The 13,493-nt window shown below is 35.4% G+C and overlaps 1 protein-coding gene across 26 annotated transcripts in view; it reads left to right on the plus strand.

Moving 5' to 3' along the window:
• LOC106874330 (uncharacterized) overlaps positions 1–13,493 on the plus strand; it is a 902,231-nt gene that overhangs the window by 601,140 nt on the left and 287,598 nt on the right. The window lies entirely within an intron of this gene.

The raw sequence follows: 13,493 nt of genomic DNA on the forward strand, positions 1-13,493 counted from the left end.
GTCTCAGTGTAGCCAACGAACAGGTTTGCATAGTTGGGGCCCATTCTCGTTCCCATGGCCACTCCCGAGGTTCTTGGTAAAACTCCCCCGCGAACGAGAGGCAGTTGAGGGAGAGAACAAGTTCGGCCAGACGAAGAAGTGTAGACGTGTCAGGTTGGGGTCGAAGGTCTAGGAAGTGTTTGAGGGCAAGAAGTCTTTCGTGGTGTGGGATCACCGTATATAGACTCTTGATATCAAGAGTGAAGAGAAGTTTAGAGGGGCCAGGAGGGAAGGATAAAGAGTTGAAAAGACGAAGAGAATTGTTTGTGTCGTGGATGTATGTGGGGAGGGAAGCCACTAGGGCGCCAAGGACACGGTGCAGGTATTTTGAGATCAGTTTCGTGGGGCAGTTACAGGCGGAGTCGATGGGGCAGCTAGGGTTGTTGGGTTTGTGGATTTTCGGAAGGAAGTAAATGGTGGGGGTGTGAAGAGTGCGGACAATGAGGTTGGAGGCGGTGGGAGGGAGACGGGAGGAGGAGAAGAGGTCATGAATAGTTGAAGACACCGTCTATTGGAGGGTAGAGGGCAATAAAAAGAGATGTCTTGAAGTTGACGGAGAGCTTCAACTTTGTAGAGGTCTGCGCTCCACACCACCACGGCACCACCGTTGTCGGCTGGTCTTATGATAATGTTTTGCGTCGTCGGAGAGATCGAAGGGCCAGGAATTCAGCTGGAGAGATGTTCAGATATCGGGGACGCCCGCGAAAGATAAACCGGTCCACAACACTTTGACAACTGCCCGCAAAATAATCGACTGCTTGAAACTGGCCAGGAGCTAGCATCTAGTGGGATGGTCGGTGGCCCAGGTCGGTGAAGCAGTCCTCTTCATTAGATGCAGATGGAGTGTTATGAAACAGTGTATATAGCCTGACACGGCGCACAAAGCTATGAATATTAGCACGCGTCTGAAATTCGTTACTGGATGGAGTGATGGTGGTAAAGCACAGACCCCTACTAAGAAGAGAGCGTTCCGCCTTAGAGAGGTGAAAACCAGGACGAATGGTAACAACAAGCTGAAGTTGGGAGGGGTAGATGGGTTAGATGTGGGAAGGGTGTGTGGGGTAGTGGAAGGCTGGGAGCAGAGAGAGGAGGGGTAAGTGTGTGGGGGATTTGAAGTAACGGAGGGGTTGAGGTGAAGATGAGGGGAAGTGTATCGGGGAGGGGTGGGGTAGTGGCATCGGGTGTGACGGAATGGAGGTGTGAGTGGAGTTTACGTTGTTTAGTGCGAGCTAGAAATTTATGGAAGATATGATTTACATGGATTATGTAGCGTAGAGTAGAGTGTGCATAGGAAGGTGAAAGATGGAATAAGCGAAAGGGAGAGGGGCGGTCGATGGTGTGTATTTTGGAGAGATTTGGACGAACGGTGGCGCGCATAAGGCGGTATGAAGTAGTACGGAGTATGGGTAGGACCGCTGAAGCAGAGTAGAAAGTGGGGTGAAGATAGAGGCGGAAACCTTTAGGGGTGAGGCGGTGGTGAAGGCAGCGATTGAGAAATTAAACGTGGCTAGAGAACCGTGTTTTTTTGTTTGAAAATTAGTAGGGAAAGATTAATAGAAGGTTGAAAGCAGCAGAAAAGAAGTGTGGAAAGGTGTTTCTTTAGGCGGTGGTGAAGGTGAAGGAGGAAAGATTTGTAATCGGGCATTATTGAAAAAGGAGAAAAGAAAGGGGAAAGAGAAAGGCAAAATAATGACGTACGGAGTATAAAGGTTCAAAAAATTCAAAAGAATTCAAATAATTCAAAAGCGTGAGGAGAAAAAAATTCAAAAGTCGTGAGGAGAAAAAAATTCAAAAGTCGTGAGGAGAAAAAATTCAAAAGGCAAGAGAAGAAAAATAAAAAGGAAAAGAAAGAAAAAAGAAGAATCAGAGAGTAAAGGAGAAGAAAAGAAGACGAAAACGAAAAGAAATGGAAAGAGGCAAAGTAACAACGTACGGATTAAAAGAAAACAGAGTAACAAAAAACAGAATAAGAAAAAAACAGAAGGTTCAAAAAAGTTCAAAAAGGTTCAAACGTCGTGGTGTATGGGAGCGATTTTTCATCAACGGAAGAGTCCAGTGAAATCCATATGTATATCCAGTAGTAATCCAGGTGGAATGCTGGGGTGTAGATGAGGAGAGGTGCAATATATATATATATATATATATATATATATATATATATATACGCACGTACATATATACATACATATTGTTATTTAAATTTAATTCTTGTCGTGTGACATGAATTCCACACCAGTGCAATCGATTGTTGAACACTGCTAGTATTCGTTACTTCTTCCCTTTGACAGTCTTCAGTGTGAGCTTGTTCTTTTCTTCATATTTCTTCATTGTAGTTCTTACTTGCTCGATTTTCCAGTCATGGAGAAGTTCACGGTGGTTATGGATGAATTCATCGCAGCTCGTAAAACCATAAGAAGTATTATGATAACAACCACACCTACATGAGGCTTACTAGTTATTTCCCTATCTTTCTAGGCCCATCTCTCTCTCTCTCTTCCTATTCTCCATTCTTCCTCTCCCTCTCTGTCTGTCTTCTCTCTCTCTCTCTCTCTCTCTCCCTCTCTCTCTCTCTCTCTTATATATATATATATATATATATATATATATATATATGTATGTATGTATGTATGATTATTACTTTCCAAAACAGAAGCCTAAATCGCCTGTTTTCTTTATACCGAAAAATAAAAAAATCGATCAATCTTAATTATAGCAGGACAGTAGAATTTAGGACTAATTTGGCTCAATTAATTTTTTTTCTTGTGATCTTCCAGTTTATTCATTATATCAGTGTTAAGTTATGTCCTGAATCCTTCCGACACAGGTTATCTACTTAGGAGAAACCTGTCAACTTTCTCCATCTCAATAATAATAGTATCAACGAAGTTCAACCTACCTCAGAGTCAAGGACTGAGTAGACATCTACAGGATGTGCTTGTCTAGTCGAAAAAATTAAATCTATATGAGATTTTTTTCTCTATTTAATCCTTATAACTCTTCTCTATTCCAGACAATGAAAAAGTGCCAAATATATAAGTAGAAAAATCACCCTTGTCTTCATCCGAATCACGATATTTGAGCTGATTAGCTTAAACAGTAGGACTATCCATAACTTTTATAAGGTATTCTTTTCTCACTTTCAACCTCGTTCCTCCTTGTAGCTCTTGGTATACTTCCAATATTCCAAGGTATTCTAACTGTCCAACTTTTAAGGAGCTCATTCGATGTTTCTGCTTTTACTTATATAATCTAACGCTTTCCTCTTTCTTAATCCTTCTTATTTTAAGGATAAGATAAACTACATTTCTTTAATCCAAACTCTGATTTTTCTTAGTTTATTCATCTTGATATACGATCAGAGATAACCTTACTTTTAATCACTTTCTTCATTCCTTCCTTGTTTTCATTTATTGCTCTGGCAAACAATATGATATCATCTTCTGAAACACTAACAGACTTTTAAATGCCATGTCAAAATCTTTAAAAGGCATTTATGAAATCCTCTGGTAATATACTGAAATTTGCGGTTTGTGTAAATTATACATTGCGAAATATTCTGATATGTATACAAATCTTTTTGAAATAGGACAAGGTATCTCCTTGGAATATTATTTTCCAATACATACTTTAATCCTGCATGAAGGTAAATAGTATTTTTGTGTCCCTTTTTTACTTTTTCAATAACTTCCTAAAATATTTATTGGTTTTACCCAATTCTCTTAAATAATATCAGTTGAGGTATTTTATTATCTTTAATTCACTAACGGTTCTTTCAAATGCACGTTTCACTCAGCTTGGTGATTGGTAAGGATTGCTACTTTTTTCAACCTTTTTACATCCTTTGTATATGCTATGTCATCAAATGGTTGTTACCTGCGGCGTATAGTTACGGGACAATATTAGGAGATTTAATACTAAAATTGTATTTTTAAAATTATTATTTCTGTTGTTCTGGAGTTTACTGAAAACAAATAGTTGTAGAAATAATTCTTATTTCTTAAGGGGTGAAGGTTATTATTTTTTCCTACTTTGTGGATATAAATATTCATTCCATGGAATATTATAAAATCCACTGAGCTGGAATACACTCTACTAATGATGCTGATACATCTGAAAATATACTCAGCTATTCTTACTGCTGCATCTATTGAAATTGTTCTCAATTTTATTATTTTGATACTACTTTACTTTCATTACAGTTTATTTAAAAGAGTGTGTTTTTCACTGAAAAATTACTGAATGAGTCTACTTGTTATTTGCAAAAGTATTCCATTGACAACAATCGACTCTGTACAACAATGAAATAAGATCTTGCTTCACTACGTAGGGTAATTCGGGAGTTTGGGGTTCTTGATAGGTCTTAGGTGCTGTCCATATACATACATACATACATACATACATACATACATACATACATACATACAAACGCATGCACACAGGTGTAAACACACTTACAAACACACCCACTATTTTGTGTTTCTTTCTAATGGCTTTCATTCGCTGTCATTGTAATACATATAATTATTCTTCCTCTTCTTCTTCTTCTTCTTCTTCTTCTTCTTCTTCTTCTTCTTCTTCTTCTTCTTCTTCTTCTTCTTCTTCTTTTTCTATTACCACTACTACTTATAATTATGAAAATAATTAAAAATAATAATTATTATCAATATCATTATTATGGAGTGAGGTGGCAAACTAACAGAATCGTTGGCACGCCAGAGGAAACGCTCCGCAGCTTTTCGGCCCTCTTTAACGTTCGGAGTTAAAATTCCACTGAGGTCGATAAAATAAGTACTACTTGAACACTAGGGTCGATGTAATCGACTAACCCCTAGCCCCGAAATTGCTGGCCTTGTACCAAAATTTGAAACCAATATTATCATTATTAAAACGAATACTAAAAACGATTATTAAAAAGTAGTAGAAAGGAATATTATGAAAGTGGCGAGCTGGCAGAATCCTCAGCACCCGGGTAAAATGCTTAGCGGTATCTCGTCCGTTTTTCCGTTCTGAGTTCATATTCCACTGAGGTCTGTTTTGCTTTTTATCCTCTCAGGGTCGATAAAAAGACTACCAGCTGAGCCCTGGGCGTGATGTGGCCGATTTACTCCCTTCCCCGAAATTGATGCCCATGTGCCAAAATTTGAATATGTTAATAAGCAAGTTAATACTTTAAAGATATGCATATTTTGTAATGGTATATATATAGCCTTCTAAGATCATGATCAACGGAGGAAAGTTGAATGTCAGTATGTATCGACATAAATTCATAATTATTCCAGCCAATTAAGTAAAGAAAAATATAGAGCCCAAAATGCCTGCATTATTTATTGTGTTATGCTTCTTTACATTATTAGTCATAATTACTTCTGCAAAATCGATAAAATGTATACCAGTGACATAGTGGGGTAAATTAAACCAAGATATAAATTGTGACGTTAGTTCAAATTTATAAACCATTAAAGACAGTGGATGACAGAATCAGCTGAACAAGGATAAAATATCTTACGGTATTTTAGTTACGACCTTCAAAATTATATTTTCAAATTTCGCCGAGGTAGACTTTGCTCTCGTCTTTTCTAAATCGATAAAATAAAGTATCAGTTAAGTACTGGAGTCGATTCAAGCAACTAAACTCTTACCTCAACAGTTGTGATTGTGTGCCAATGTATAAGACATGGTTATTGTTGTAAGCTTACATATTTACCATCAGCTTTACAGAAATAAATCCTTGCTGTTTGCTATGTAAGCAAATTGGAAATATTTCAATACTCTCTTCTCTACTTTTTCATTACTTTTTCTTTTTTTTTTTTTTTAATTTTCTTTCTTCCTTGATAACTGATTTGTATTTCTGTGCATACGTTTACACGCTAGTAATGTTTGTTATGAAGTGTGAGATGTGCGTGTGAACATGTGTTGCATATGTGTACACTATTGAATTTGTTAAGTATCATTTTTTGTTCTTGTTAACGCTTTTCGCTTTATATCCTTCTTTCCTCTATTATAGAAAGGATTTTCTTCTAATGTGTGCTACGTGAAGTCCAAATGTTCAGCTAGCAACAAAATATAATGCTTCTTCCTTGTATTTTTATCCCTATCATTGTTTAGTAGTCTAAACATTCCTATTATTATAGGAATTACAGTTGTATTCCTTCTGTATTTTACTTTTTATCCCAACAACACGTTCAGGTTTATTTGTTTGTTTAATGATATATTTATGATATATTTATGCTCGAAGAGCATCATGATGCCTTAGTTATCGTACATACTTTTTTTCCTTAACATGTCGTTGCGAATGTGTTTGTTTTACTAGTTTTTTTTTCTCTTTGTGCAGTGCTATCATCCAGAGATTCGTCACACTTTATTTTTTATTCTCATGTTTCATTTTTCATGTAATGTCTCAAGAACAAGTTTATACTATTTAAAGGTTGTTTGGCCCTTGTAATACTTATTTTTTTATAAAAAGTAATCGGATGGTAGTCAATGAATTATATATTCAATATTTTCATCAAACAGCACATACTCAACGCGCTTCTGTTCTTGCTTCATAAATATGATTTGGAGTCTACAACATATGAGAAAACTCTGTGATGGCCTAAGATCAAACAATAACAACGACAACAACAGCAGCAATTTACTGTGTGCACTATACGTCTGCTCGACTTGAGTTTGCTTGGAGTTGGTAGATTTTGTTCGTTTTTTTATTCTCAGTCACATTTGCCAAATCTATTTTTTGGTGGATACTCCTTAATTTCCATATATTTCGTACCAATAATAATTGTTTCAATTTTTAACACAAAGCCAGCATTTTAAGTGGTGAGGCTAGTCAATCACATCGACCTCAGTGCTCAACTGGTACTTATTTTATGGACCCCTAAAGGATGTAAGGCAAAGTCGACCTCGGGAGAAATTTAAATCAGAACGTCAAGAGCTGGAAGATAGCGCTAAGTATTTTGTGTCAAACGCTAAAGATTCTTACCGATCGCCGCTGTCAATGATAATATTCATAATAATGCATTCTTTATCTATCACTAATAGTTTACACATGCTTTTGAAGTTTCTAATGGGAAAATGGTCAAAATCATGGTCTATTTGGATGGTACATACTTTTCATTTTAAGTTCTCACCCTTTATGCATTCTGTCGGATGATATTTGAGAAAATATTTATTAAGGGCGTTTCTTTGTTACAGTGTGAGGATATTGGTTGAGATTGGTGTATTATTGAATTTGGAAATAATATCTGTTATTGCGTTGTTATTGTTGTTGTTGTTGTTGTTGACGACGATGATGATGATTACTCGATGTAGAGTTTTACGATAAATTTTGTAGTTTATGATGGATAAAACGTTCTCCAGTTTTCTGATTTCTGATGTTTATTATTGTCAGTATTTTTGTTAGCTATCCCCTTATTTCATTGTTTAGATCTTTGATGTTGAGTTTCATAGGATTTTGGCGAATTGTATTTGAATTCGTCCTCGGTTTTTTTTTTTCAGGTCTATTATTTCTCATGCATAACTAGTGTTGTACGAGAGTACGACACCCTCTGGTGAGAATGCTAGGACACAGCGTAAAAATCTGAGTCGATCACATCGATTCCAGTATTATTTTTTAAAACTGATGCTTATTATAATGGTCTTTGTTGTCAAACACAGTTTGTACCAGTTTCCGTCCTCGAAATTCACTCACAAGGTATCAGTAGGCTCGGGACAATAGTAGATGACATTTGCCCAAAATACTTTGCAGTGAGACAGAGACAGGAGCTATGCTCTTACAAAGTGAATCTCATAACTACACAGTGATGCTTGTATCCAATGTTTATAATATTAACTAGCAGAAAACAGCCTGAAGGGATGCTACTTGTAATCATTATATCAAATTAAATCAATACATTATCTAAGAATAAATGCGAGGTCGACGTAGGCACAGAAAATAAATTAAGGCTTTTATTATTCAAAGGATCATGGTTTACACGTTTATCTTTAACGGAATGAAATTTCTATGTAATTTTGAAATAATAAATGGATATAGTGTAAAAGCTTATACAAATATTCTAAAAGTATCTCATAGAAAAACTTTGTAATCACTTCTTTCTAATGAAGTCATTTAGCGAGTGAGTAAGTGAAAGCAGTAGAGTGTACGGGAAGGTACGAAGTATTAAATAAGATAACAGAGAAGGGAATACAAATGAAGTGTGAGAGAAAAAAGAAACAAAGAGGGAAAGGACTAAGACCTTACAAAGCACTGGTTGTGTAAGATGTTAAAAATTACTGACTATCCCGCAGTGATTTAAATTAGCTTTTTGATTAAATCGTGCAGTTGAAATCTCCAATAATAAAAGAATCACATTTTGATAATAAAAGTATATTAAAATTGGAATTTTAAGAATTTTCTAGACTTTGTAAACTTTAACAATTGCTTTCTTTTAATAAAAATTACATATTCATAACTTAATTAATAAGCTGTTTCCTTTACTATAGTATAGATGAGCTTCGTGTTAATTTTTTTTATTTTGAAAGCGTGTACCGTTAATGTAGTGTCGCTAAGTATTGGTTTACTAATATCCTTCGTGATAATATTTATGCATGCTATAACATCATTCTATTGTGATAAAGTCAGTCTGGTCTGAGTTGAGTATAATTAAGAAACTTTTGTTCAGTATCCCGATCGCAAAAATGTTTCTATGATTTTTTTTTTTTTTTTAGTTCTATGAAGGTGTTTTAACTGCTGATAATGTAGGCTTTTTAGATTGCTTTTATTATTTTCACAGAGTTCCTTTTCGCATGTGAAACGTTAAGTATTGCCAGTAATTCTCTGTCTTGGATTTTTGTGAATAATCTCTGTAACCACTAAGTGCAGCTGTTTCATTAACAGCATGGCCTTGTTGCTAGTGACCGCCACTAGTTTGAGAACTTCAGTATTGATTTTACGAAGTCAAACAGTGAATATTGAGGATGTTAGTGCCAATGGAAACGCTCAGAGCGACGTAGGTGGCGACGATAAGTAACTTATGACACAGTCATACAAGTGGCTGCTCAGAAATGGTGCAACCTATATAGCTAACTTAGTGAACTGCCTTTTTATCTGTCTCGCCGTTGCCAGAAGGTTATGCATAGTTTTTAATCAAACATACGTAATTGAAGAAATCACTGTATTCTATTATTATCTATTCTATTGGTGTTTTTCACATGTCCTTATTAGTGTTCTATGTTTAGGTTTGAAAACTATAATTCCGAAGTCAAATATATATGTGTGTACGTATATGTGTCATACGTATGTGCATATATGTGTTTATCGTACTTATGTGCTTAAATATATTTATGTATGTATACTTGAATGTGTATATGTGTGTGTATGTATGTTTGGATGTGTGTATATATATGTGTATATATATATACATATGTGTGTGCATGCATCATACATATATATATATATATATATATATATATATGTATGTATGTATATGGTCAATAATTATACACACATACAACACACACACACACACACACACACACACACACACACACACACACACACACACACACACACACACATATATATATATATATATATATATATATATATGTAGATAGATAGACAAATATTCTGTGTCCTAACTCAAACACGCGTTTCCATACATGAATAGACACATGTGTGTAAATGTGTTTGTCAAAACATAAAGAAAATTATATTAATGAAAAAAATAAAGGAAACAACTAAAATCAAAGAAAAGCAGAGGAACAGTTTCAAAGCAGAAGGTACATTAGCATCTCATAAATCAATTAGATAGAACATCATTTACTAATCAATTCTCACTATGAATACTGATCATCTCACAAAACTGTTTTGAAATTGAGGAATGTAATAACATAGCTAATCACTAAGGTGACATGATACTCCCGCACCACCACTACCACCAACCCATCACAATTACCATCATCATCCAATCACCACAATGCCTTCATTACCAGCAATAATAGAACTGATACCACCACTGCCACTTTTAAACACCATCACCATCACTACTAGCACTACTATCAATACCAACATCATAAAGACGAAAATGACGACGACTACAAAACCAACAACATCATTTTACCACTGACACCAACACCTCCACAATCACCTCACCACTATCAACATTATCACTTCATATAGTAAATAAGTAGTACAATATTAAATTAGAGACATCAGTTGTAAGATGGTTAATGGTATAGTAAAATTGCTATTTAAGTAGTCACAAGCATTCTCAATTAAAATTTGGGTATTTCTTTTGAATAAATTACATAAAAAAAACTTTAATTGCTCTCTCTCTCACTCAGACCTTATCACATTCTCTCTCATTTTCTCTCTATATATACATATATACAGATATAGAAAAGAACAGTAAAATAACTACAGAAAAATCAAGACGAGTAAAATTTGACCTTTTTATTTCATTTAGTATATGTAACAATCAAATGTAACAATCTCACCACCCCTTACCATATTTGCAATGAATACTTTACCATTTTGAAACATATGCTGCAAAGTTTGAAGGCAAAACATGACAATCCATATATTTTGCTAATATTAAAGTAACTGGGCGATGATCATTTAGCAATTTTGGGAATGATATACTGAGCTACAGAAGTATTATTACAAACGGATTTCGCTCAGTTACATGCATTGAGTACTCCTTCATAAGCACCCCGGTGAACTTTTCAACCAACCATCGTACTATGCTAAAAACTAAATATACATTGGAAAGAGACGAAAGATGTCCCAACAATGACCTAGAACGCCAAGCATGTTTCATTTTCTTAGAGCTTTTCAGGCGTATATAAGTCAATAATGATACACTAACGGCTATTTTGACTTAATGCTGTTCAATTGAGTCTACCAAATTTGTATTCAGTCTGGCGACTTTCGGCAGTATCAGTGATAGTATGATTTACTGGTTCCTATATATCGGAGGATACAAATTTCATCTAGGAATGCGAACACCGACTACACATGACTGACAAGCCTCAAGGAGATCGAAACGCATTCATGTGTGTCATTCCTGGGTTGATGTATATTGCTCCTCTAAACGTTGTTTTAAACGCATCATGTCTACGAGGAGGTTTTCTCTCAGACAAAAATCATACCTGTTTACGATGTATATATACGTTAACTATGATATATAGATGAATATATTATATATGTGTGTGTGTATACAATGTTATACATATATTTAGATACTGTTATTAGTAATATAATACATATATATAACTAGCAGAAATACCCGGCGTTGCCCGGGTTAAAGAAAGTAGTGGAATTTAAAAATCCCTTTTAGATAACTAACATGAAATATAGACTACGCAGGCCTTACCTCCTAGTAGCTGAAATACCAATTTTATACGTTAATAAACCGGCATTTCTCAGGTTATTGAAAATAATGAAATTTAAGTATGCCTTTTAAATCTCTAAGTAAAATGAAACATGGATTATACAGTTCGCAACGGTAATTAGCTGAGGTACAAACTATTAAAGTCAATAATGTGTTTTATCCGATGTTTTCACTGTTAAAATTGTTAAAATGAAAAGAAAAAGGTAGTTCTTTGTCTTTGCAATCACCTTCAATTGTCAGTAATTATTTGAAACGCGTTGAACCTGAAAATGCATAAATTTAAGAAGAACCGGCCTGCGGGCGCTCCCCTCCTGTTGATAAGTACATTTAACAAAAATTCTATCAGATGACGTCAGTATAAACAAATGTATTGAAACAAATCCGGAAATCAATCACAGTTTAATTATCTAAATATACTTCTAAATATATGATGTTTTGAGTGTGTCCTTTAATTGGTGTATAAATGAAAAGAGTTTGGGGACTTCCAACTCGCGAACATCCTACATATAACTGCTCATAAAAGAACCAAGGTGAAGTCCATATTTGTTACATTTTCTCTGTTTTGTGCGTTTGTGAATCCTTGAGAGACTGTCCTTGAGACTTGTATATTGACATAGCGAAACTTAATTTCACTGGGAACTAGAACCGCTTAAATTCAAAGGGGAAGTCATATGGGATTAGCGGGATCCGTGGAATAAAGTCATCCTCACCCTTATAGTTCCAAGTCATAATTGTTGCCTCTAGAACATAACGTCGCATCGATTTCATCACCAGGTGGATCTAGATTCCTGAGCAGCATGATTAGGGTCCCTTTTTTATGTGTTAAGTGGTGAAGTAGCACCTCAGATGGTTGTAGAAAGTTCAGGAACTTAGTTGGAAATAGTATAGCCTGGTCCTGATCAATGACAGTGCCGAGGGATTTGAAAGACTGTTCTTGTCCGGGCAACAGCTGCATGAGATCCCAGTTGATTTTCATGACAGCATCATTACGTGGAGTTAAGATGGCTTGCTCACAGAGCCATTGACTGTTGCTAAAGTTTTGTGCAATGTGTAAGAGCACATGCGTTATGAGATCATTGACAGTTGGTACCATCTCACCACAGGCGTTCTGCAACTCCACCCCGAATTCGGATGATGATAACTTTCAGAAAAATGGCTATTTTTTAATGAAATTTCCTACGAATATGTGTTATATCATGTAGATTCCGAATATACACAATCTTTGGGGGAAAGCGTTTTAGGAGGAGGTGGGGAGGATTTTCAGAAAATTCACCGGAATCCACTTCAATTCGTCTTAACTTTCAGGAAAATAGATATTTTTTAATGAAATTGCCTACAAATATACTACGGACTATGTAGATTCCAAGCACATAGGATTTGGGGAAAAAACAATTGGGGGTTATTTTTGCGAACTGGGGTGGGGTCGGAACAAGTCGTCCATATTTGTTTCAATTTCTCCGTTTTGTGCGTCTGTGCATCCGTACATAACCCTTAACCCTAGTCGTAATATTTAAGGAAAAAAATTGAAAAGTTAAGGAGTAGGTGTATTAAAAAGTCTAAAAGTAGATCTTTTTTGCATATTTAGAATCGCCGTTGGAGACAAGGTCGGAATCCGTAGAAACAAAAAGCATGCTTATTCTCAGTGTCCTCACACACACACATATATAATGAAAGAAGTTCAAACGGGGAATTATTCCATTCAATATCATGTTTATTATAGATATTGTGTAACAAATTATACTTTACACTTTTATATTTAACTGCGTGTATATTCCTTATTTTTGCTTCTGGTGTCTCTTGCTTTTCTATTAGAACCGTTTACCTGGAAATTTACTTAAAGGGTAAAAACAAAATCGTATGCAACAGATAAGTCGCCTTAATAACATATATCTGTGTACCAGATATTTAGCTGCTATTTTTAGCATAAGGAGTTTTCTGGTGAGGACTTCATTTGCCTTCATCGCTTGTGGCTTCAGTAGAAATCTACGGATGCACAAACGCACAAAACAGAGAAAATGTAACAAATATGGACGACGTGTTCCGAAACAGCCCTGAGTGGGGAAAATTTCTCAAAAATAACCCCCATTG

This window comes from Octopus bimaculoides, chromosome 2 (genome assembly GCF_046866305.1).
Source record: "Octopus bimaculoides isolate indiv1 chromosome 2, ASM4686630v1, whole genome shotgun sequence".
Taxonomy (NCBI): Eukaryota; Metazoa; Mollusca; class Cephalopoda; order Octopoda; family Octopodidae; genus Octopus; species Octopus bimaculoides.